Source organism: Acomys russatus, chromosome 8, assembly GCF_903995435.1.
Source record: "Acomys russatus chromosome 8, mAcoRus1.1, whole genome shotgun sequence".
Lineage (NCBI taxonomy): Eukaryota > Metazoa > Chordata > Mammalia > Rodentia > Muridae > Acomys > Acomys russatus.
In genome coordinates, this window is record NC_067144.1 from 23,685,010 (window position 1) to 23,710,830 (window position 25,821).

Consider the following 25,821-nt stretch of genomic DNA (forward strand, 5'->3'; position numbering starts at 1 on the left):
ATAACTGGCAATAACAAAACCTGATATATCTAAGTACACAATGCTTAACATGTTATAATCATCTAACCCTTCCTTGCATTAGCTAATCTACTCCACATAAGCGCTTCACAAAATAAACCTGTTAGCTCACCACTGCATACAACTTAGGAAACAGAGGACTCCATGGTTTGCATAAGACTTTATAAATATGAAATTCCTAGATGATGTACCCTGTATTGAAAGACAGGTGTTTTCATTTCAGGACCTATGCTCATAACCATGCAGTTTTCCTGTATGTTTATCTAATAATAGTCAAATAATAGTAGTAATAGTAGTGGTCCTACCTTAAAATCTGTGTCTGGATTGATGTGATAGAAAACCATCATGTGATGTTTAACAATGAACTACTTCATGAAGGTAGCATTATAAACCAACAAGGAGAGAGAAGATTCTCATGTTTGACAAGCCTTGAAGGCTCATAGAGTGATGAGTTAAGAAAAATGAAGTTAATTCCTTTCTTTATGGCAAATTCATGTGAAATGAGAAAAGAGTGTAAACATCAAGGAACCTCATAAAGTGAAGTTAGTGCAAAATATTGAAATCTTTACTTTTTTATTTTGTGTACTTATATGTGTATATATCTGTGAGTGTGCTCATGAAACAAGCGTGTGTGGAGATCAGAGAGGGACTAGTGAGAGTTGATTCTTTACTTCTACCATTTGGGACTATGAACCAAAATACAGGCTTGGCTCTAGGCAGTTTCTCCTACAGAGTCATCTTACTGGCAGAAAGGATTAATATATTTTTAAAAGATTACAATAAAATACGTTCATTTTGATAATAAAATATCTTCTCAAGATAAATATAAGTAAAATATCCCAATCCTGTGTATATACAAACCCTATAATAGCATAGAAAACTATTTCTAAGTGATATATACACTATGAAATATAGATGGTTAATAATATAAATCTCAATTAGTCTCAGCTTAATAAAAGTAAATTTCAACAATGTTAAGGATGAAACAGAGTAAGTTAGTGCTTTTCCTGTACTATCATAGCTCAACCATGGACTTCAGAGTCATTAATTTATTTTTCCCAGTGTATTGCCTGCATAAAGAGGCAAATTCCTTATTGTACCAATAATATATAAAGTCACATTTTCCTTCCTGTTATGCTTCTCGTGGCCATACACCCTTTGTTATGTCAAATTTGGATATTTTGGGTTCTAATTCTGTCAGTGAGTTGGTGTACAGGAGGAATCCTGCACTAATCATTTGGAAATGTCACTGCAATGCTAACTTTTTACTTTGGGCCAGAGTGTATAGTAGATCACCTCCTCTTTCTCACTGAATGGCATGGGAATAGACCCATTTGCTAGTGCATTTTTGCAAGCTCAAGTGCTTAGTAGGATGACTTGGTGGCTGTGGCATGAGAGTGGGGCAAGACGGGCTCTAGAGGAAGTTTCAAAAAGGTGTAGCAGACCGAGACAATTACCACTCCCACTGATCTGCCCGTTATGTCACTAATAAGAATAAGTGACTAGAGGAGTTGATTTCAGAATTGATCTCCTTTGACAAATAATTCTCAAAATGCAGTCTATAAAGAATTACATTAACTGTATGTCCCTGGCTCACAATAAGGAACTCTTCACCCATCCACAACAATGCCTTCTTGCTGGGGTTTTTGTGCAGATGAAGTCACGTCAGGTATCTAGGGAGAAAATTATTGTGTCTTTTTGTGTCCTTTCTTTTTCTCCCATTTCATAACCCTGTTATCACTGAACACACTAATGGCCACATATAAGCAAAAAGACCAGCAGAATTCTTGTGTTTTTAAAGGAGTTTATTTGTACTATTTTTTTCCTCAAGAATCATATTACTAAGCTTTCTCCAAGTTTTACAAATTTCTTGTTGCCCTTTGTAATGCTTGCTCCCATCCCCCATCCCAAGGAGCAATGTATAATAAATTTTCTTTATCATCTTTTTAGAACCAAAGTGGGCACTTAAGTATTTAATTATTATTTATTTTCCTGGAATTTGTATGTCAGAAATTCATTACCACTGGTCACACTACCCTGTGATATGATGCTGACAATGCTGTTCTAGTCAAGATGTGATCCAGTTGCTGTAGAGTTAAACTGAACCAGTTAAACTGTCACAAAACTGCATGTTTATGAGTTAATGATCTATAATGTCTATTTGTACCCTTACAATGTATGCATACTTTACGACTTTCTGATGCAGGGCTGTCAGATAGATGCTGAATTCACAATCATTTTTAACATGGTGCCTCCCACAAAGTTTCTCTTTGGCATGATTTCCTAAAGACTCAAGTGCCTCTAGGCTGGCTGTCAGTCCAGATGAGTGTGCAGCCTGCCTTGAGCGCCGTGCTCTCCTGCATACCTTAGCAATGCATTTGCTCCTTGCACAGGATGATTGGCATACAGCAATACCTCAATGACTACAACTACAACCTCTGGATGCATTTACCATCTGTCGGACAGAGATAGTATTTCAGGATACCAGAATGTATTTATTAACTTCTGCAAGGTTCTTTCTTGATTTCCCAAGATGAATACTGAAAATATTGAATAAAATTGGTCTCTAGGTAAGGCTCTATCAATTTCACAACAACTGGATATGTTTTCTTTAGAAATGGACACTCTGTTAAAATACAGATTGATGCAGGAAATGATAATATGCTTTTAGCATAGAGATGAGGGTCTTCAAACAGCTTTCTGACTTGTTGCTTCCATTTTTAAAAAGCCAAAGGATATTGTGTGGTTCTAGTCATAGTTAAATTGTGTTTTTTAGTCTTGTTGAAAATATTGATCAGAAAGAGTTGTTGTCAGTTTGTGGAGAACAACCGACGGTCTAGCCAATAGCCTCTGTTGTTTGAGACTGTGGGACCCTTTTGACCAACAACTACATTAGATGTAGCCCAGTCCCACTACTGGAAGCTTCCTTTGGTGACATGAGAAGTCCATATGGAGTCCTGTTTCTCCATTATTTGGTGATTTTACTTAGATCACATTCACATGTGTATATATTTTATGTAGTTTCTACTGTATTAGCTTTCCATATTACCCCTCAATTGACCCTTAATTTTAGCTGTCTCTCCCCATAGTCCCTCTCTCAGTTCCTCCTCCCCTCCTCTCCCTTCCTCTCACTCCCCTCTTACTCCCTCTGGTTTCAAGATCAGCATCCATAACAAACTATTCTATGCTCCTTTGCTAATAAGCTCCATCTGTCCCATGGAGCATAGTATAGATGAGCTTTCAACCCTGTGTGTTAGTGTCTTTGGTCCAGGAAGGCACTCTGTACGTTACCAACAGAGAAGCATGAACACCAACCCAGGCACAAGTCTTTTATCTACATCGGGTAAATAAGTGAGCCTGAAAGATACTGCAAAATATGAGGCAATGGTGGCAGAGAGTGTGTGGGCGTAACCAACCAATATCTGATTTGATGTAAGGCCCACCCCACGAAATGAAATGCATACCCAAACTGGGTGACAAAGAACCTGAGCCTAGAACACAGAGGGACCTAGGGTAAACAAGCAAATATTAGTATTTTTAAAAATGTAGCAGCAATATGACTCCTACTAACGTTTTGCTGTACTCGTATGGATCAGTGCTTTGCTCAGCCATCATCAAATAAGTCTCTTCCTGTGGCAGATGGAAGCCAAAATCCTTCCCCAGAGGCCTCATAGAGACCTGAAGAAGAGGAGGGAAAAACAGTGTAAGATCCAGATGGGATGAAAGACATCAAGAAAACAAAACCCTCCAAATCAGCATGTTAAAGGCTGACACGAATTCACAGAGACTGAGGCCGTATGCACAGGGTCTGCACAGGTTTGCACCTGGACCTTTACATATACATTTTGGCTTCTAGTTCCGTGTTTTAATGGAATTCCTGGGTGTGTGAACGGATGGGTCTCTGTTTCTGCAGCCTCTCCTTTCCTTCCATTCCTTTTCTTTTTTTTTCCCTTTTATTTTATTTTCCGTTCAATTACAACATGTTCAGCTTTTCTTTTCTTTTCTTCTTATTACCCCTTAGAAGCCTGTTTGTTTTCTAATGAGTGACAAAAAGGGAATGGATCTGTATGGGGCGGGGGGAGTGAGAAGGAATAGGGAAGAATAGAGAAAAAGGGAACCTGTAATCAAGATATATTATGTGAGAAAAATCCCTCTATTTTCAAAAAAACAGAAAAAAAGAATTGTGCAAAAAATATTATTCAAAATGTCAACATTAGTTTTAGCAAGGACCACAGGGATTTTCCTGTTTTTTTCTTTTTTCTTTTTTTCTCTCTCTCTCAGTAGAGAATAAAGGATAAAACCACCTTGGAACACCTTACAGCCTACCTTTTCTTTTTCAAATATCTTGACAGAGCAGTTCCTAGGAGTTTTTGATCTCTGATCTTCCCCGTGGTTCCTACAGATATAAGGTACTGGTCAAGGTTTTCCCTTTAAAGCAGCACCCCATGGTTGTCCAGACTACATCAGATTGATCTTGGAAGGAGAATCCTTCAAGAACAGCTTTTGACTGTGCCTTTAAGTATCTGGTTGATGTTAAGGTGGTAAAATATGTCAATCTAAAGCAAACCTGTGTTCTTTGTATTAAAATTCAGAATTTAACATGACTGCTTTCTGTGAATATCTGTGCACATTAACAATGGATTTTAACATTCATTTTCCAAAAGTGGATTGTATAGGCATATTCCTGACATTTCTGAGAATTTTAAACAGCTGCTTTTCAATTTTATTTGGCCTTAAGGATATGATTGCATTACAGACAACTCAGACATTACTGCCTAAAGCTAATTCAGAAAGTTCCTGGGATCATCAATTGAAAAACCAAGTGGGAGGTATGAATGCGTAGTGACTGGATGTGGAAAGTAAGCATCCACCATGAATGTTTGCATTGATCAGGTGTTTACATGGACGTGTCAAGTTCATTACAAGAAATGAAATACAGACATAGAGCATAGCAGGCAGCATTAGAGAGGAGCCTTCCAATTTCAAGGCTGAAATGCATTGGCCAATAAAGCTGTATATATGGAATATTTTAGTATATGCTTTCTTTTGGTGATGAGGTTACCCCACTTTTCTGAATATTAGGACTATCTTTGGAGAGAAACCACATTAAAAGTGTGAGAGTCAAGTAGTCTTTTAGGCTAAATGGACAGTTGATATGAAACATTTTGATTCATGGTATTAAGACATTTTACCTAGTTTCATATAGGACAAAGTTTATAGCAAATGACAAAGAGATAGAGGGCTTAATTATTCCTTTATCACCCAGGAGAGTGTTCTTTGTGGTTTTGAAACAACAGTGTAGTTTGGAAATATGAGTAGAAAAATGGATTTTCTTGGGTTGTATTCATTATCATCCCTGCCCACATGTTGCAGAACACATTAATAAACACCAGACTCTAATTTACATACCATCAGGTATAATATGCTGGGTAAAACTAATGAGTTCCTAAGCCTTCACATCCAGGAAGTCTATAACATAGTACTTAAATTTTCTATGAAGGTTCTATTAAACATGTGATGCAAGTGAAAATAAAACAAATGTCAGAAGCCTTCCAGCCAAGGGACTTCCCAAGCATGGATGAGCTGACTCTACTTCATCATTCATAGACTTACACACTTATGTTTACAGTTAGTTTTAGGGAAGTCACAATGTCAAGTATAATTTTCCCCAAGAGGAAGGCATCCATGTACTATTTTATCAGAGTCCTATGGATCCCCTATTGAGAATGCAGGAGAGTTGGACTTTTCAATCTATGACTGTCATTTCACATATATTAAACAGAAGTCAGTGTACTTTACAAATGATAAGAGGGAAAGAAAGAGGCATGTACTTCATGAAGGTGCTTCCAAATTATAAAGGCTTTAATTATTTTTCAACAGTGAATATTTTTCAAAAGCACTCTAACTACTTGGCATGACAGTCACAATCCAAAAGCCTAATTGTTTCACAATCTGCTAAGGCTTTGTTTTCAACATTAAAATCTAAGATTGGAGCCTCTTCCTACAACAGTGCTGCCCAACCCTGAGTAGATTGAGGAGGCATTTCCTCCTGTTTCTGAGAAACACGCATTAACAGCGGAGGAGGAGAGAAAGGATGCTTTCAGATGAGACCCTAAGAATATGCTCTCTGATGTTTTTCTAAATTAATCTAGCATTATCAAGGGATTCCTCCACAGGCTTTCAATTGCCTGGGCTTTGCCCATGACCCTGCCATGTAGGAAAGAGATTAAAAACATGGGAGATAACTGGTCTTGGGCAATAGATGCTTTCTTTTCATGTAAACACTTCTGCAAAGACGCCTCATGATGTTTGACTGGAGTCATCTCCTACATATTTGAGTTTATGAGACAAACTCTCCTTTGAGAAACTCCACTAGGTTGCATTATGAGAGCAGGAATGAGCTTTGAGTTCTCTCTCTCTCTCTTTCTCTCTCTCTCTCTCTCTCTCTCTCTCTCTCTCTCTCTCTCTCTCTCTCTCTCCCTCTCTCTCCTCTCTCATCTCCTCCTCTCTCTCTCTCTCTCTCTCTCTCTCTCTCTCTCTCTCTCTCTCTCTCTCTCTCTCTCTCTCCCTCTCTCTCTCTCTCCACTGAAGTGTCCCCTCAATGGTAGTTGTGAAAACAGCACTGCTTAATATTTTCTTTGATAGAATGTTCCAAGGGGAGCCCTGGGTGCATATTGCTTGGCTTTGTTTTCTTTCAAACCCTTAGGCAAGGAGCCATTTGCTTTAGTATTTAGGTAAGACCATGCTAAATGTGAAATGCAAAAAGAAATCCCAGTCTGTCAATTCAAATAAACTTCACCAAGAGGAAATATTGGAATACTTTAATATTTCTCAAGGCATTTAAGCGAGGCACATATGCTCTAGTGGCACTTTACGTTTCCTTCATTCTCAGGAGAAATATGCGATCTGTGAAATATGTCCAGAGGAATGAGCCAAGTCTCTGTCCAAAAAAAAAAAAAAAAAAAAATCTTAGGAAGTGGAGGAAATACACATGAAAGGATGCAGGGCTTGAGAAGGCTGTTTCTATGTCCTACTGATGAACCTGGTTTAGGCCCACTCTTCTCTTGTAGTTTGCTGTAGTTATGTTCCATTGCCTATGTCCTTCCTTTTGCTTAGCCTGTTCCCACAATTTTATGGTGACTTCTAGACACCTAGTGAGGGGCATTCTCTTTACATGAGAAAAGCCTTCCCTGACCCAGTCAACTTTTCTTTCAGTTCGTAATACTTCTTTGCTGTCCTCAGTGCTCTTGGACTATTTGGGGCTTTTTTATTGATCACCGTGTCTCTTGGTTTGCTGCCTATACTTATATCGGACTGTGAGCTTCCTGGAGACAATGGGCACTTCACCAATGAATGGATAATGATGTTGAGTATTTTTTCATATGGGATTTTGTTTGCCTGCCCATCTTGAGGACGTTTGACTATATGTTCACTTTTCCATCTTGATTATGAAAAAACACTCAATAATTATTCATTTAATAAAACAGTAAATGAATAAAGTCATGTATGTGCTGACATTAATTGTCAGTCTCTCTCTTCTGCCCTTTTCCCACAGGAATATAAACTTTTAACTGCATCCAGGCCCTCTAGCACTGACACAGCCATCAGGATGATGAACTCCCACCTGGGTTTACCTATCCTGAGCTTGACAAGGCATGCCTTGTCAGCAGACAGTTACAGGAGGGGGCTGGTCTTAAGAAGCTACACCTTGCTCTGCTCAGCTATTGGCTATTGATGCATTCTTGAAGCTGGGCATTGACTCCTTCCAGTTGAATACCCACTGTGGAGCCCATGAGGCTCTGGTGGATATCCCTAAACATATGCCCACTAGGACAGGGCTGTCTAAACTTACTAGGCAACAAAACAACAACAAAAATCAAAACAACAACAACGGCAACAAACAACAGTAGTAGGCATGAATGTGGAGACAGATTTGTAAAATGGAGGGGTAGATAGGAGTAGTAGAGAGATGAGAGAGGTTGGAGGCCTTGGGAGTGCTCAGACTGCTTTATGTACAGGAATGAAATTGTGAAATAACAAATTTCATTAATAAAGGATTAAAATAAGCTGAAGAAAATCTGTTTGTGAGGTGCTTAGACCTTCATGTTTTCTCTCATCATTTCATTGTACAGATATTGTCACATTAATCTCTTCATTAGCAAAATTTTCATATCAGTGGATCCAGACTTTAGCATAGGAACACTTATGAGTGATAGTAATAACAAAAGGAAGGATTATCTGGATTATTTCTCTGTACCTATAAAGATGACATGTTTTAATTTATTATGATATTATGTCAATTGGCATTTGAAAGTAAAAAATTTAAGGGCTTGAAGTGGTTATAGCTTATGTAATTCACTGGGCTAAGATAGAGAGTTCTGGCACCTTACACTGACCTTTTGAGCCTTTCTAGCTCAAACCAGACAGTTAGCCTATTTCTTGCAAATTATCTCACCCTTGTGAGGCAAAATTAATGCTTGTACACAGCGCTGCGAATGAGCTATTTCAGCATAAGATGTTTCAGAAATGCAAAGTGTTATTGTTACAATTTGTGCTTATGTAGACTACATCTTTACCTTCCGTGCTGGGCCATGATTGTTCAGGGATGGCTAAACCTCAGACTGAAAGTTTAGATAATGAGATGAGAGATTTTCACAGTTTCTTGAATCTGAGAACCTCAAAATATTCAGTCCCTATGCAAATATGAATTGGTTAGCAAAACATACATCCAAATACAATGTCACCTCATTTCAACAGGCTTAATGGGCAGATGGTGAGGACAGAACTAACTATTCTGTTCTCTCTCTCTCTCTCTCTCTCTCTCTCTCTCTCTCTCTCTCTCTCTCTCTCTCTCTCTCTCTCTCTGTCTACCTGGTGTGCAAGCTGGAAAGGAAAGGAGATTCTCTAGTGTATAAAAGTCTGAACATGCAAAATAAAATTACAAGCTAAATCCCCTTAAGTCAAGTTTATTTTAAAACTAAACATGTTTTATTTCTCTGAGAACAGTGAAGGATGACTTTTTCTTTCCCAGTACTTTTAGAGCACCCGCCGTCTTTATCACTCACTGTCTATCATGACACTTACTCATATCCCTTTGTTTTTTTAATATATATTTTATTAATTTATTCATATTACATCTTAATGGTTATCCCATCCCTTGTATCCTCCCATTCCTCCCTCCCTCCCATTTTCCCCTTACTCCCCTCCCCTATGACTATGACTGAGGGGGACTTCCTCCCCCTGTATACATTTACACTATGGAATACTACTTAGCTATTAAAAACAAGGAATTCCCCTTGTATATGGTGTATGTCCTATACCATATAATAAGTGCATCTCATTATCCAGTCTGTATTTGACTCATGTTGAGTTAACCATATATAATTGTTATATACCATGAAAGGGAAGCATGGAGACACTATGCCAAACAATAGTATAGCTTGCTTTCCATATCAAATTCATTAGGGAGTTGCCATTCAAACAAAACTTTCATATGTGTTATTTTCCATTACTGCGTCTCACTCTGCAGAATTTCAGATAAAAACGTACTTTTCAAAGAATGAATGGCATCACACCTACTCAATCATTTTAGACAAGCTAATGCTTCTAGCTTGGCACACTTTATTCTTTCAAGAGAGTATGTAAGAATTCAGGATAAACCTTTGTATTGTTTACCATAACTTTGTACTTCCACACTAGATTGTAAAACACTAAAGATACATTTTATTTTTCCTTAATCAGAAAAATGCCTTTATTATTAATGTGTGGGTGCTACCTCCGCCCTACCTCAGGAAAATTTTATGAATAATAACGTATGAATCTAAGGCCGGGAACCCCCAAATGTACATTAATGTCTCCTTTTAATTGGGTTGCATGTAAGCATCTATCTAATCAACTAATTACCCACATGGATATTTGGAATGGAAAGCCCACATGTCGGCTCATACAGGAATCACAATAATTATAGGGGAACCCCACTAAATATCAGAGATCAGCAATTTCTGCAGGGTGTTTGAAGAAATTTCTAGTGTAGGAGGTTAATAGGTGTTACTGGTAGAATGGCATTTTATGGTCAGTGTATTTAGAACAATTCTGGGCTTAGGACTAAGCCGAATATTAAAGAGTTTGACTCTGGGGTGTCATGAAGCCTGTGATACAGCAATGTGCAGCTTACCTTTTCACAAGGATCACTTACTACACAGTGATTTCAAAACCATTTTATCACAGGAAAAAATTTCAAAGCATACAGTGGAGCTGATGTTTCTTTGAATATACTTTAAGAAATACTTAATAGATTCATTGCTAATTATCTCTTTCTAGATATACTGGCATTTTGCTTTAATATTCATTGAAACAGGACTCTATTCACATACAACAGAGTTTCTGTTATAGAAGGTGGAATGTCTTTAATATATCTTTAGAGTGTGTCAAGACTTTATTACAAAACAAAAATCTCATACAACTACAAACATGATAATAAGCCAACGTAAGCATGATTCTTAAAGAAGGAAATCCATTTTCTTTAAATTAAGCAACCATAATCGAGTTTTTTCTTTTACATTGTAAGTGATCATTTATCTCTAGTCATTTTTATTTGTTGACAATACTGCTATTATCCTTAAAAGAGGTGTTGTTGGCATTCATTGTCATGGAAATCTAGGGGACAGGAGTTAATAATTTGATGCCAATGCTCTTAATTCTCTCATCCCTGATTCTGTAGAATTCCATAGAATCTCACCAAGGGCCTGATTTCAGCTCTATGGAACCACATCTCTAAACTAAATCAGTGTTTGTCACAGCTTACATCCTGAAATATTTAGATTTGAGTGAGAAAAGTCCCACATCAGCCCATTGTCACTCTTCTTCATATAACTTAAATGAGGGCTGTGAAACCAGGTTTTCCCCTAAGAAGTCAATCCAAACCGCCTTTTCTAAGAAGAATAATCTTTGACTGAAAAGCCAGAACAAACGTGTGCGGTTGACCTATTGTGTGATCACCACATATAATGACAACAATACTATCTAGTCTTTAAAATTATGGATAAAAATCAAACTTGCATCCTGACCCAAACGTTAGAAAATGGCAATGTGTGTCAGAATGTTAAATTCAGATTCTCTTTGTTATAAGGGCTGCCAGGCAAAGTGTACAAGTAGTGTATTATAATCTACTCATTTCATTGAAACTATTTCTTAATTAAAATTGAGATTATGCTATATTTACAATATTTATCATTTCCCTCTCCTGCTTTCAAGCTATACCATATAAACTTCCCTCCTCTCCTTCTGATTCCTAAACATAACTTGTTCAGACCATAAATGTTAATTGAGGGTGCATTTTAAGTGGTGACTGTTTGGCACACGACAACCACTCATGCTTGGTTCTGAAAACCTAGATAATTACTCTATGTTATTGAAGTTATTAGAGGAGAGTCTACAATTCTAATTGACTAACACTATATAAACTTATGTTCTTAAACAAACAGATAAGCATAGCATTCACCGCTCATGAGGAAACTGCACTTTGCAACAGTGAAGAACACACAGAAACCCACAACCAATTAAAATAGGGAATTGTGATACCTAATATCAATACATCTAAAAGACACTGCTGAACCTGAGGCTCAAGGAACACTGTGGAAGAAGCTGTAGAAACACTGTAAGAGCTAGAGGATTTTGCTGCGAGACTATATCTCTTAAAAACATCAATAGCTACAACTGTAAAGATTTCTGGCCCCATTGACAGTGTCAGATATGAGTTCTATTTCATGGGTGGAACTTAATACTAATTTTTAAAAGTCATTGGTTAGGGGAGGAGCGAAGGGTTCTTACTTCTGAGGACTAGGGGAGGGTATGACAGAGAGAGAGTGTGGGACTGGGAGGCAAAGAGGGAGGGGGCTAAAATTGGAATATAAAGTGAACAAATTTTAAAAAATCATTCGTTAGTCCCATAACATTACTGCCATTTTTGCACCAGCGGTCACATCTTGCTAGGGTGCTCATTATTGTGACTTGCAGGGTTCACATCTGGATGAAACTGATGTTTAATTTTTTTTTTTTTTACTCTGTTTGTATCTATAGCACTTGCCAGCACTATGAAATATGCTAGCAAGGACTAAGCTTACAGCTGAGATTTCTTCTGTGACTCGAGTATGGCATATCTTCAGCAGTAGGATCTTAAGGTTTGTAAGGTAATCAGCAGTAGTGCCAATAGCTTACAATGTTTTGGGGGCATCTGTGGGATGCTCTGTCCAACAATTTATAAGGGGATAACTGATTCCTGGGACTGGGTCCGTATAGATGGCTCATCAGATAAGAACACATGCTGTTCCAATAGAGAACCAGACCCATATGGCACCTCACAAACATGTGTAACTCATGATCCAATGGGCGCATGCTTTCTTCTGGGTTTTTGATGGCATCAGAAATGAAGATAATATATGTACATAAAGACAAAAAAATAAAAAAGAAAAATAGAGAAAGAAGGAGAAATAGAGAAAGAAAGAGAACAAAAAAGAAAAAGAAAGAAAATCTTTTTTTTTTATTTTTTTTTCATTTTTTTAATTAATTTATTCTTGTTACATCTCAATGTTTATCCCATCCCTTGTATCCTCCCATTCCTCACCCCCCCATTTTCCCATTATTCCCCTCCCCTATGACTGTTCCTGAGGGGGATTACGTCCCCCTATATATTCTCATAGGGTATCAAGTCTCTTGGCTACTTGCTGTCCTTCCTCTGAGTGCCACCAGGTCTCCCCTTCCAGGAGACATGGTCAAATGTGAGGCACCAGAGTACGTGAGAAAGTTGTATCACACTCTCCACTCAACTGTGGAGAATATTCTGACCATTGGCTAGATCTGGGAAGGGGTTTAAAGTTTACCTCCTGTATTGTCCTTGGCTGGTGCCTTAGTTTGAGCAGGACCCCTGGGCCCAAATCTGCCTATCATATTGTTCTACTTATAGATTTCTAGGACCCTCTGTATCCTTTTATTTTGCTGTTCTCCCATGCGTCTCTCATTTAGAGTCCCAATAGGATGCCTTCCCCTCTGTCCCAGTTTCCTGGTAAGTGAAGGCTTTTGTGGGACATGCCCCTTGGGCTAGTATGCAGATATAAGTGAGTATATACCATTTGATTCTTTCTGCTTCTGGGTTAACTCACTCATTATGATCATTTCTAGCTCAATCCATTTATCCACAAATTTCGGGAATTCCTTGTTTTTAATAGCTGAATAGTATTCCATAGTGTATATGTACCACAGTTTCTTTATCCACTCTTCTACTGAGGGACACTTAGGCTGTTTCCATGTTCTGGCTATTATGAATAAGGCTGCTATGAACATGGTTGAGCAAAGTTTCTTGTTGTGTGCTGGAGCATCTTCTGGGTATATTCCAAGGAGTGGAATAGCTGGGTCTTGAGGAAGCCCCTATTCCCATTTTTCTGAGATAGCACCAGATAGATCTCCAAAGTGGCTGTACTAGTTTGCATTCCCACCAGCAATGAAGGAGTGTTCCTCTCTCCCCACATCCTCGCCAGCATGTGGTGTCGCTTGAGTTTTTGATCTTAGCCATTCTGATGGGTGTAGATGGATCTCAGAGTTGTTTTGATTTGCATTTCCCTGATGGACTAAGGAGTTTGAGCATTTCTTTAAGTGTTTCTCAGCCATTTGGTACTCCTCTGTTGAGAATTCTCTGTTTAGTTCCAAGCCCCATTTCTCAATTGGTTATTTGGTTGGTGGTGTTTAATTTCTTGAGTTCTTTATATATTTGGATATTAGACCTTGTCAGATGTAGGGTTGGTGAAGATTTTTTCCCAGTCTGTAGGCTGTCGCTTTGTTCTCTTGACAGTGTCTCCTGCCTTACAGAGCTTCTCTGCCTCATGAGGTCCCATTTATTAATGGTTGACATTAAGGCCTGGGCCGTTGGTGTTCTGTTCAGGAAGTTGTCTCCTGTGCCAATATGTTCCAGGCTCTTTCCCACTTTTTCTTCTAAGTGCTTAGTGTCTCTGGTTTTATGTGAGGTCTTTAATCCACTTGGATTTGAGTTTTGTGCAAGGTGACAAATATGGGTCCAGTTTCATTTTTTTACACATAGACCTCCAGTTAGACCAGCACCATTTGTTGAAGATGCTATCCTTTTTCCATTGAATGGATTTGGCTTCTTTGTCAAAAATCAAGTGACCATATGTGTGTGGATTCATATCTGGGTCTTCGATTCGATTCCACTGATCAACCAGCCTGTTGCTGTGCCAGTACCATGCTGTTTTAAGTACTATTGCTTTATAGTACAGTTTGAGATCAGGTATGGAGATTCCTCCGGAGCACCTTTTATTGTACAAGATTGTTTTAGCTATTCTTGTTTTTTTGTTTTTCCATATGAAGTTCAGAATTGAACTTTCAATGTCTTTAAAAAATTGTGTAGGTATTTTGATAGGGATTGCATTGAATCTGTAGATTGCTTTTGGTAGGATGGCCATTTTTTTTATATACTGGGAGTATATAAACCATTAGCACAAAAATTTCACTCTTGTTTCTGGACTTTCTCTCTATGACAGAGATTTCAAAACTACATATTTAAAACAAATATCCTCTCAAATGTTGATTCTAGAAATATGAAGATTAAAATCAGACATTCTTCCCCAAATTCAATCTTTAGAACCCAGAGTTCAATATGCTTAGTTTCCTTGGGACATTTGAAGTTTTTGTGCCTCTAAGGTAACAAGAGTTGAATGACAGAAACGTCTTCTGGATATAATGTTTTCAATAGACCTCAAGTAGATCCAGATATATATACATATGGATTATACAACACTTATTTTGGCAGAGAGAAAGAATAGCACAAAGTACAGAGAGATGGAAGTGCTCTGAATAAAAAAGTAAAAACAGTTTGGTTTCTTAGGGATTGGCCCTGGAACCTTTCTTATTTAACATTTTCATAAATGATTTGGAAGAGAGAATGCATGGTGAATTATCCAAGTTTGCAGATGACACCAAGCTCTTCCAGGTAGTGAAATGCCAAGCAGATGGAGATAAACTACAGGGAGGACTTGCCAGCCTGCATGAGTGGGCAGAAAAGTGGTAGATGATATTTGGTGTGGGCAATAAAAGGTAATTCACTTAGGGATAAAATAATAAAAGCATTGCTTACCAAAAAAGTATATTGAGTTATTCTGTATTCTCATAAAAAACTGAACAGTATTAGAAGCCATTCTTTTTGATGATAACCCTTCTGTGTACTGAGGAATCAAGAAGGAATCTAAAATACACAGGCAGAAACATTTATCTTGAATTAACAGATGCATCATAACACGGGTTATTTAGTCTATTTGTCAAATAATGCTAATTGATCATGTGTTGTCAGGCTCTCTTCTGGGTACTGCAATCTAGCTGTGGCATCTCACAGACAAAGACAAATGGGTACCTGTGAAATATTTAGAGAAGCCTTACAACAACTGACTAAAAATCAGGTAATAACTATCAAAGCTGAAAAGAAGTAACAAACATTTACAGAACCTTTGTACGTTGAAAGCTTTCCTTCTCATTCGATGCTATAAATGCCTCTGAGGCATACACGTAGAGTTCTTTTTTTCAATAGGATACAGATGAGAGGCTTTGTTTATGATTTTTTGAATGACAATCAAAAGCTTATAAAATACTAGAGGGTAAAGAGTAAAACACAGCTTTTGTTGATTCAAAGTTTGGTACCTTTCCAGTGGACCATCAAAGTATTAATTATCAAGAGGTAAAGAGAAGGGTCTTGTTATATTCAAAGGTGGAAAGAGTAGAAAGGTAACAGGTACAGCACATGTCAGCAGAGATGGCAGGATCTCCTCTGTGGTTTCGGTATCTGCTCACTTGTTTTAAAAATTAGTATGTAACTTTGAAGAACCATGATTAAGTGTTAAGATGTGCCCATATATTGTTAGGTCAAATATAAGAGTGGAGAGTAATGAAAGAAGCCAAAAGAGTACATAGAGCATATAACCCAGAGTACCGAATCAAAACCAGATATCAATTAATATTCTAGGCAAGCATTTTGTGTGCAGGTTGTGTGGGACTATTGACACTGTGCATTTGACCGTAGATGAGCCATACAAGGGATGAACAGATCAGGGAACAATATTATCAGAAAAACTTAGCAAGTAAGTTAGGTATTCAAGGGTCTACGGTCCAAAGAGAAACTCACAAGTGAAATATGACAATCCACAAAATCCAAGGCTGAGAAGAGGAAAGAGAGGGATAAAAGGAGATGTGGCCTACAACAGTACACCACTGAGGAACAGTCAGCCATGGGTATAATATATATCTGGCCATGTTATGCTGGGTATTTGAATCATTACTTTTAGAAACTATTACCCTGGCGTAACTTATTTATTACCATCAGAAACTTGTATGTAGGATTTTTGCTTTAGAAATAAATGGGATCAGAAGTTTATAGAACTGTGCATAATAAGTAGGGAAGAAAATGATAAAAAAATGTATATATTCATATCAAAACACCCTAAACCATTATTTTTTTTACAATGTATACTGACAAAAAAAAATAAATGTTAATAAGATACTTGTTTGTGTACTCCATGCCTTGAGAATGTCTGCTTCTTCAGAGTTCCTCTGGGTGGGGTGACACATGCCTTTAATCTTAGCACTTGGGATGCAGAAGCAGTTAGATTTATGTGAGTTCAAGGCCAACCTGCTCTTCATTGAGAGTTTCTGTACAATCAAGGCTGACTCATTGAGAGACTTTCATCAAAAAAATGATAAAAATAATTATAAAAAAATAAAGAAAGAGGGCATGAATTTGAAATGCAGTGGGGTTGGGGAGATATGAGGCTTTGGATAGAGGAAGTGAAAAGAGGAAATGATATAATTACATTATAATCTTAAAAAATTACTTAAAAGTAACACTAAATGTATTAGTATTATGTGGAGCCTGTTAGAGCCTTCCGCCCCAGACTCGTTGCTTCCTCTGGCCTCGTCTCTTTTAACACTTATGTAGGAGCGTCCACATCTGTGTCCCTTCTCTAATTCATATGCCAAACATTTCATCTCCCCCGTAGTAACGCACTTAATTAGCGATCAGCTTTTTTGTACATTTTCTAATTTATCCCTCCGGTGAATATTTAGTGGAAGTCCTCCATATGAGGGAAACTTTATTCTTTTACACCTGTACTACATATACTCAAATAATTTTTTTCAGTGAAATTGTTTGCGCTGAGTTTGCCACAGTAAAATATGGACTATATGAAAATTATAGAAGGAAAGAAATCATATTTCTGAACTTGTTCTGTCACTCTTGCCCAAAGTGCTAGAGATAACAAAAACTCTACCTTGATTATCTCCTTCATGACAATTATCTTTGAAAAAAAACCACACGCAAACACTTTCTCTCTCTCTCACACTACTTAAATTTGAGGGTGACTATACATTTTTGTTGTCGTTTTGTTTGTTTGTTTGTTTAGAGACAGGGTTTCTCTGTCTATCAGTCTTGGCTATCTTGGACTCACTTTTATAGACCAGGCTGGCCTCGAACTCACAGAGATCAGCCTGGCTCTGCCTCGGGAGTGCTGGGATTAAAGGCGTGAGCCACCACGCCTGACAACCATACATTTTTAATGGTAATTTATCTTCTAATTTGAAAATGATATTTCTGAAATACAATAGAGAAAGAAAAACCTGGAGGACACAAATGAGGAAGGAAGGAAGAAAGAAAGAAAGAAAGAAAGAAAGAAAGAAAGAAAGAAAGAAAGAAAGAAAAGGCCCTGTCTCGCGCCGCCCGGCCCCCTTCACTGAGTTCATCTATCTTAGTGGAAACGCTGCCAGCATGTCTGATAAACTCCCCTGCAAAGTCGCAGGCATTGGACTGGCTGCCTAGGGACGAAAGGCCCTAGACACAGCTGAGAATGAGATGCCAGGTTTGATACACATGCGTGAGCTGTACTCAGCCTCCAAGCCGCTGAAGGGTGTTCGCGTTGCTGGCTGCCTGTACATGACTGTGGAGACTGCTGTCCTCATCGAGACTCTGGTGGCCCTGGGCGCTGAGGTGCGGTGGTCTAGCTGCAGCATCTTCTCTTCTCAGGACCACGCCGCAGCTGCCGTTGCCAAGGCCGGCATTCCAGTGTTTGCCTGGAAGGGCGAGACAGAAGAAGAGTCTGCATTGAGCAGATGTTGCACTTCAAGATTAGACCCCCCCCTCAACATGATTCTGGACGATGGTGGTGACTGTACTAACCTCATCCACACCAAATACCCACAGCTTTTCTCAGGTATCCGAGGTATCTCTGAGGAGACCACGACTCGGGTCCATAACCTCAGGCCAAGGGGATACTGAAGGTGCCAGCTGTCAATGTCAATGACTCTGTCACCAAGAACAAGTTTGATAACCTGCTGAGAGTCCCTCATAGACGGCAGCAAACAGGCCACAGATGTGATGATTGCGGGCAAGGTGGCGGTGGTAGCAGGCTATGGTGATGTGAGAAAGGGTTGTGCCCAGGCCCTGAGGGGTTTTGGAGCCTGAGTCATCATCACTGAGATTGACCCCATCAATGCACTGCAAGCTGCCATGGAGGGCTATGAGGTGACCACCATGCATGAGGCTTGTAAAAAGGGCACCATCTTTGTCACCATCACAGGCTGTGTTGATATCATCCTTGGCCGGCACTTTGAACAGACGGATGATGCCATTGAGTGTAACACTGGCCACTTCGATGTGGAGATTGATGAGAAATGGCTCAGTGAGGATGCTGTAGAGAAGGGGAGCATCCAGCCTCAGGTGGACCGCTACTGGCTAAAAGAATGGACACCTCATCATCCTGCTGACTGAAGGCCGGCTCGTCAACTTGGGTTGTGCCATGGGCCACGCCAGCTTCGTGATGAGCAACTCCTTCACGAACCAGGTGATGGCACAGATTGAGCTGTTGACCCACCCAGACAAATACGCCGTTGAGGTTCACTTCCTGCCTAAGAATATGGATGAGGCTGTGGCTGAAGTCCACTTGGGCAAGCTGATGTGAAACTAACCAAGCTGACTGAGAAGTAGGCCCAGTACCCTGGCATGTCCGCTGACGGCCCCTTCAAGCCTGACCACTACCGCTACTGAGAGCCGAACTGCCCTTCACCTTCCAGCCGCCATCCTTGTTCCAGGCCTTACCTCTTTCCCAAGAGCTATTGTCACCACTGCTTTGCCAGTGTTTGTCCCCTGCTGTGGCTGGTCACTCTGTCTTTGGCCTCTCTTGTATCCCTCATACAGTTCCAGGTGTGGCAGGGGGAACTGTGAGTCCCCAGTCCAAGATAGAGGTACCTTGGAGCCATCCACAGGGAACGTGAGCTCAGAAGCCTTGAAGTGCTGAGGTTGGATGCTGCTGCGGTAGTCACAAGGCCACGCACCTTACCGTCCAGGCCTCCCTTGGCCTAGGTCTGCGTGCTTGCTTTCCAGATGGAGGAGCTCCATCAAAGGGCAGGGACCTCTGAGTTTGAAGGTTCCTGAGAGCTTGGCTTACTTAATGTCGGGCCATCTCTTAAGCCTCACAATGCTGATGTTGATACTTTTGGTCCCTAGCTCACAGGGTTAATTAACATAGATTAAAGAGACAACCACAAAAGGACAAGTGACAGCTAGAGACTGAAAGAGGGCTGGAAGAACAGACACTATTGGTCACTGATGGTTCGTATCACAAGCCTGGGTCACAAAGAGATTAATTTGGTTTGTAATGTTTATATATTATTTAGAATGTTAACATAGGAAGGTGGATTAAATACAATTTCTAGTGGCAAGAGAAAAAAAAAGAAAGAAAGAAATAAAAGGAAGAGAGAGAATGCGTCACACATAGCTCCATAGTGTTGTTTCTAGTTCTACTTGAGGCATATATATTTATTATACTACTATTTAATTTTCTACTTAAAACTATCATTTAATTTTAGCTGGTTTACTAACTTCACCATGTAAATCTTCTTTCTTAAATATTCACTTTGACATCTTGTTCATCTTTCATAGTCAGAAACTCTTTTTATGAATAGAATTGGACTTTTTCCTAGAAAAATCCTGTTGTGACAAGTGGGTGTCATAGCACCTGGTGTTGGTCATTTAAAATGTAAAACTAAGAAATGTGTGCTGCTGTCAGAATTACCTATAATAAACGATAGAATCAGATACATGAACAGTGGGAGTTATATAAGGGTTAGCACATAAGAGAGAATTTAAGGGAGATTTATGAGAAACAAATGGTTTGGAGAGGACATTAGATAGAGTTCCAGATGTGAGTACAGCATCCTGGACCATGACAACACTCCTTTTACACATGTAATACTCGCAGGAAGAGAAGGCCAATTAGATGATTAGAAATGTATGGGTATCTGAAACAAGAAATCTGAACGATGGCAAGACTATTTAGAGCACTTCCCGTGAGCCTAAGCTAGATCTGATCACTGCTCTTGTTTCAGCTGGGCATGCTGCATACAGATATACTCCCTCCACAGTATCCATCTTGGAACAGAGAGTAACGGGAAGTCATTCAGTTAAACTAGGGTGACATTCACAGAAAGAACTATACACCTGGAGGAAGTTAGACTTGGGATATCAGAAAAGTATTGATCATTGTGTTGGCCGAGTACCAAGTAGCATTAGACAAAGAATGACCATGAAAAAAAGTTTATAGGGAGGTCTCACAATGGGGTCTTTGCTTTAATAAGTGTGTGTAGGACCAGTACTCATAATGCATTTAAGATGAACAAGCTTGGTAATTCTGTATCAAAACTGCTCTAACATTCTGTTCTCCATTGGCTATAAAATTTCACTCCCAGAAATCCATCCAATTATTTCCTCTAGTTTATCCCATTGTACTGTGCTCAATAAATCTAGCAGGGGACTCCTAATTTGTACATGTTCAGTTGTTCCAAGTGGTTTCTTACCAGCCTTACATCAATAGCTATTTTAGCAGTGTCTTCATTACTTCCTAATTGTCTTCTGGTTTTTGGCATACTGTTAAAAATAAGAATATAGTATTTTAGCCATTGTTGAATGGGCATTGATTTCATGCCTTGCCCATTTATTTAGAATCTATTTTCTCTTACTTATTTATTTACAAGTTTTACATAGATTTAGTTTTCATATTTGAAGCTGTTCAGTAGGTTTTTAAGAGCGCAGTGTGTATGTGTGTGTGTGTGTGTGTGACTATTATTTGCCTTCAGTGTGAGAAATGAATTCATACTCTTCAGTAATAAATTGTTGTTTAATAGTTCATGATAGTGATGCAGTAAAAGAGATGCTTCTAGCCTTGCCGTTGATCAGACCCAAAACGTGACAAGACAGACTCACAAAACTAAAATAAACCTACCTGTATGCAGGTGCTACTGACTAGTAAATAACGGTTCAAAAATCCAGGGAAGAAGGCTTGCTGGCCAACTAAATGAAGTAAGTGAGGTCAGTGGCTGGACCCAGGTAGGTTTGTTTCAGACTCTCTTCTCTGATGAACGAAAGTGAGAGAAAAGGGTATAAGGCATCCCTCTAACAACACTTGTATTTTTCAAAATCATTTAGCACTCAAATCTCAAAGCTGTTATTTGGAAACTAAATGCTGGAACTGCAATATTTGACCCTAGGATTAAAACATACATTTCTTTGCTTTTCAGAACAAGCAAAGAATGCTGTTAGGTGCTCTAATCTTATGTTAAGGCAATGCTTATACTTCTGCATATTTTTCTTTAGTACCCTTGGTTTATTTTTTCCCACTGAGAATAAGAAAGGGTTTGTATATACTTTTTTCTAACATCTTTATTGTGCCTACATTGACTCAGTGCTTTATAAAACACTTTTTTTACTCAAAGAGATGATAAATATTTGATGAATTTTAATATTTATACCATGTATTCATCATGACCAAATACCCATGCAAATTTTCCCATGCATATGGAATAGGGCTTCTTCAAGTCTTTTTTCAATTCTATTTTTATCTCTTTCTCAAAATCAGAGCCAATGAAAAAATTCAGTGGGTAAAATGCATTTGCCACCAAGACAAATGATCATGGTTCAATCCCCAGGTCTCACATGATGGAAGAAAAGAAACAATTCTAGCAAGTTGGCCTCAGACCTTGACATGCACATATGTATGTATGTATGTATGTATGTATGTATGTATGTATGTATGTATGTATGTATATATATATAGAATGTTAATTAAATTAAAACAAAGCTCAGTTTTCTTTTAAATTCTTATTGTGCATTTATGACTACAGATGATTTTTGTTTTTTGTTTTTTGTTTTGTTTTTCGAGACAGGGTTTCTCTGTGTAGCGTTGGACATCCTGGACTCACTTTGTAGACCAGGCTGGCCTCAAACTCACAGCGATCCGCCTGCCTCTGCCTCCCAAGTGCTGGGATTAAAGGCGTGTGCCACCACACCTGGCTCTACAGATGATTTTTATGTATACTATTTTTCCATATTTTTAAACCTTCAGCAACTTTTAATCTATGTTCAAACTTTAACATTCAAAGACCTCTTTCTTTCTGCTCTAGATATTCACTTAAAATTAATGTCATGATTTCTTCCTGTCAACTTGATGCATGCCTAGAAATATCTGGGAAGGAGAATTCTTTTTTTTTTTTTTTTAATTTTATTTTTTTTTATTAATTTATTCTTGTTACATCTCAGTGTTTATCCCATCCCTTGTATCCTCCCATCCCCCCCCCCATTTTCCCATTATTCCCCTCCCCTATGACTGTTCCTGAGGGGGATTACGTCCCCCTATATATTCTCATAGGGTATCAAGTCTCTTCTTGGCTACTTGCTGTCCTTCCTCTGAGTGCCACCAGGTCTCCCCCTCCAGGGGACATGGTCAAATGTGAGGCACCAGAGTACGTGAGAAAGTCGTATCACACTCTCCACTCAACTGTGGAGAATATTCTGACTATTGGCTAGATCTGGGAAGGGGTTTAAAGTTTACCTCCTGTATTGTCCTTGGCTGGTGCCTTAGTTTGAGCGGGACCCCTGGGCCCAAATCTGCCTATCATATTGTTCTACTTGTAGATTTCTAGGACCCTCTGGATCCTTTTATTTTGCTGTTCTCCCATGCGTCTCTCATTTAGAGTCCCAATAGGATGCCTTCCCCTCTGTCCCAGTTTCCTGGTAAGTGAAGGCTTTCGTGGGACATGCCCCTTGGGCTAGTATGCAGATATAAGTGAGTATATACCATTTGATTCTTTCTGCTTCTGGGTTAACTCACTCATTATGATCATTTCTAGCTCAATCCATTTATCCACAAATTTCGGGAATTCCTTGTTTTTAATAGCTGAGTAGTATTCCATAGTGTATATGTACCACAGTTTCTTTATCCACTCTTCTACTGAGGGACACTTAGGCTGTTTCCATGTTCTGGCTATTATGAATAAGGCTGCTATGAACATGGTTGAGCAAATTTTCTTGTTGTGTGCTGGAGCATCTTCTGGGTATATTCCAAGGAGTGGAATAGCTGGGTCTTGAGGAAGCCAATAATGCCTCCATAAGATTATTCTGTAGGCAAATCTATGTGGCCTTTTATTCACTAATGACTGACACAGGAGGCCTCCTAGTCTACTTGGGGCAGTACCTGGACAGTTGGTACTGCATTGTATGAGGAAGCCATGAAATCAAGCCAGTAAGCAGCATTCCTCAATGGCATCAGCTTCAGTTCCTGCCTTCATATTCCTGCTGTGAGAATCTTTCCCTGACTTCCTTCACTGATGGAGTATGACCTGAAAATTTTAAAGTGAAAAGCATTTTCTTCTAAATTTACATTGGTCATGGAGTTTCATGCTAGAGACAGAAATTTTTACAAGCCAATTATAAGAGGACCGGCAATATTATTAGATGCTTAGTATATGTGATCTCTAAGCATTGTTTCAATAATTAAAATATGCAGTGCTTAATGGAAGTATGTCATGCTACTTTATTTCATAGTGACAAAGTAGGGTGTAAAGGGTACAGTGATTTTCTAATATAAGTCTTTGGGCTCAACAAGTAGAAAGCAACTGTTCCTCCATATTGTGAATGCAAAGGAATATGGATGGGGTTATGAACATTTGATTGCCTTTTTGGATTCTGATTATATGAGTTTTGCTTTAATAGCTAACTAAATACTAAGCCAGAGCCTCAGGATTTCCAAGGAGTAAAGACAATCAACTATGTCTTAGTGAACATGAAATGCTACTCACTCCTAAAGTCGATTCTCCACAATGAGGTTTTATTTTCTCTTCTGAAGGCTTATAACATTGTCTGTTATTGATTTCTGTCTGCAACAACCCAATGATGTTTTCCTGGCATTAAATAATAACAATGACAGCAACAGATAACAAAGTGATCCATTCCTTTTAATATCAGAATACTCTGAAGGGAATTCAGACATTCATTGGACGGCTTGCTGGAGGAAAGACTCTGTAATTTATCGTTCCATCTGAGACACTATTGAGAACGAAAGTGAGTTCTGTTAGCAATGACCCTAGAGCCCTGGATGATACAGCAATGATGAAGACATCTCAGGCATATGACTATCCTTATGCTGTAGTTCCGAAACTTATTTCTAGAGAATTAAGAGAATGACGGGGATGGCACTCATCTTACTGCCCCACCCTCTTCTTTCACAACCCGCTTCTTGGAAGATTTGTAATTGTCTCTAGGAATTACACACAGTAAGATTCCCATCCTCTAGCAATGCACCACAGACGTTTATTTCATTTTTGCTGCCTATAAGATGGTATTGTCTAGAATTATATGAATGGTCACTTTCTTTTCCCCTCATATACTTTATGCACAATTGATTTTATAATGATGTTGTTCTCATTATTCATAATTCAGGATTTCAGCCTTTGTTCAAATAGCTAGGATGTGTGCATGATACACTATTCCCAAGGGTTATACAGGCTAATGGTCCTGTGGTGGTTTTTATACAACTCTAGATATTCCCTGAGTTAGTATAATTAGAATTATTATAAAACATGTGTATATACCACACATTTTTTTTACCAGATTAAGTATTATTTAGCTCTTGTGCCATTGGGAGAAATCACATTTAGAAACCCATTTTGAACCAAAAGTACTCTTGTTACATACAGAAGGCAAGGCTTTTGTGAATAGTTAGACCTAACACCTGATAATAACAGTGATTCAAATCTACTCCTGGTATTATAGTAAGTGCAAGAGCTTTCTATAATAGCAGTTTTAAGTATGTTCCTTGAATATTATAAGAATTATAGGAAAACCAGTGGAGTTATGAATGTATAAACAAGAAGAATTATTTGAAAAAAATCTCCAAGAGTTAGCAAAATTTTCTCAATTGAAGTGAAATCCTATGTTTTAGATGACAGTCTACAAAGGTAATAGTTCAAGAGAGGTTGTGGGAATCACCATAATTTGAAGTCATATCATTACTGATAATGCAAAGGCAACACAGAGTCATATATCAGGGAACAATCAGAACTCAGGAATGTTGAGTGAGAAGCTTCAAAGAGATGGTTAGCTGCCTTCATCTCTGCCTGTCACAGAATTGGAATATTGGATGGTGTCTGGGAAAACTCAGTGTTTACTTGGGTAATGTGGCATTATTTTTTTTTTTCGAGACAGGGCTTCTCTGTGTAGTCTTGGCCATCCTGGACTCACTTTGTAGACCAGGCTGGCCTCGAACTCACAGCAATCCGCCTGCTTCTGCCTCCCGAGTGCTGGGATTAAAGGCATGTGCCACCATGCCTGGCTCGTGGCATTCTTAATCTCCAGTAAGAACTTTATTTTCCTCTAATATTGGTGAGAGGCATGTCAGTCTTTTGACATAAAGCTAGTTCAGTAGACTC

At 38.8% G+C, this 25,821-nt stretch overlaps 1 protein-coding gene and 1 pseudogene across 2 annotated transcripts in view; both read left to right on the forward strand.

Annotated features, from left to right (window-relative positions):
• Lsamp (limbic system associated membrane protein) overlaps window positions 1-25,821 on the forward strand; it is a 2,176,218-nt gene that overhangs the window by 20,946 nt on the left and 2,129,451 nt on the right. The window lies entirely within an intron of this gene.
• Window positions 17,834-19,108, forward strand: LOC127192692 (adenosylhomocysteinase-like; annotated as a pseudogene).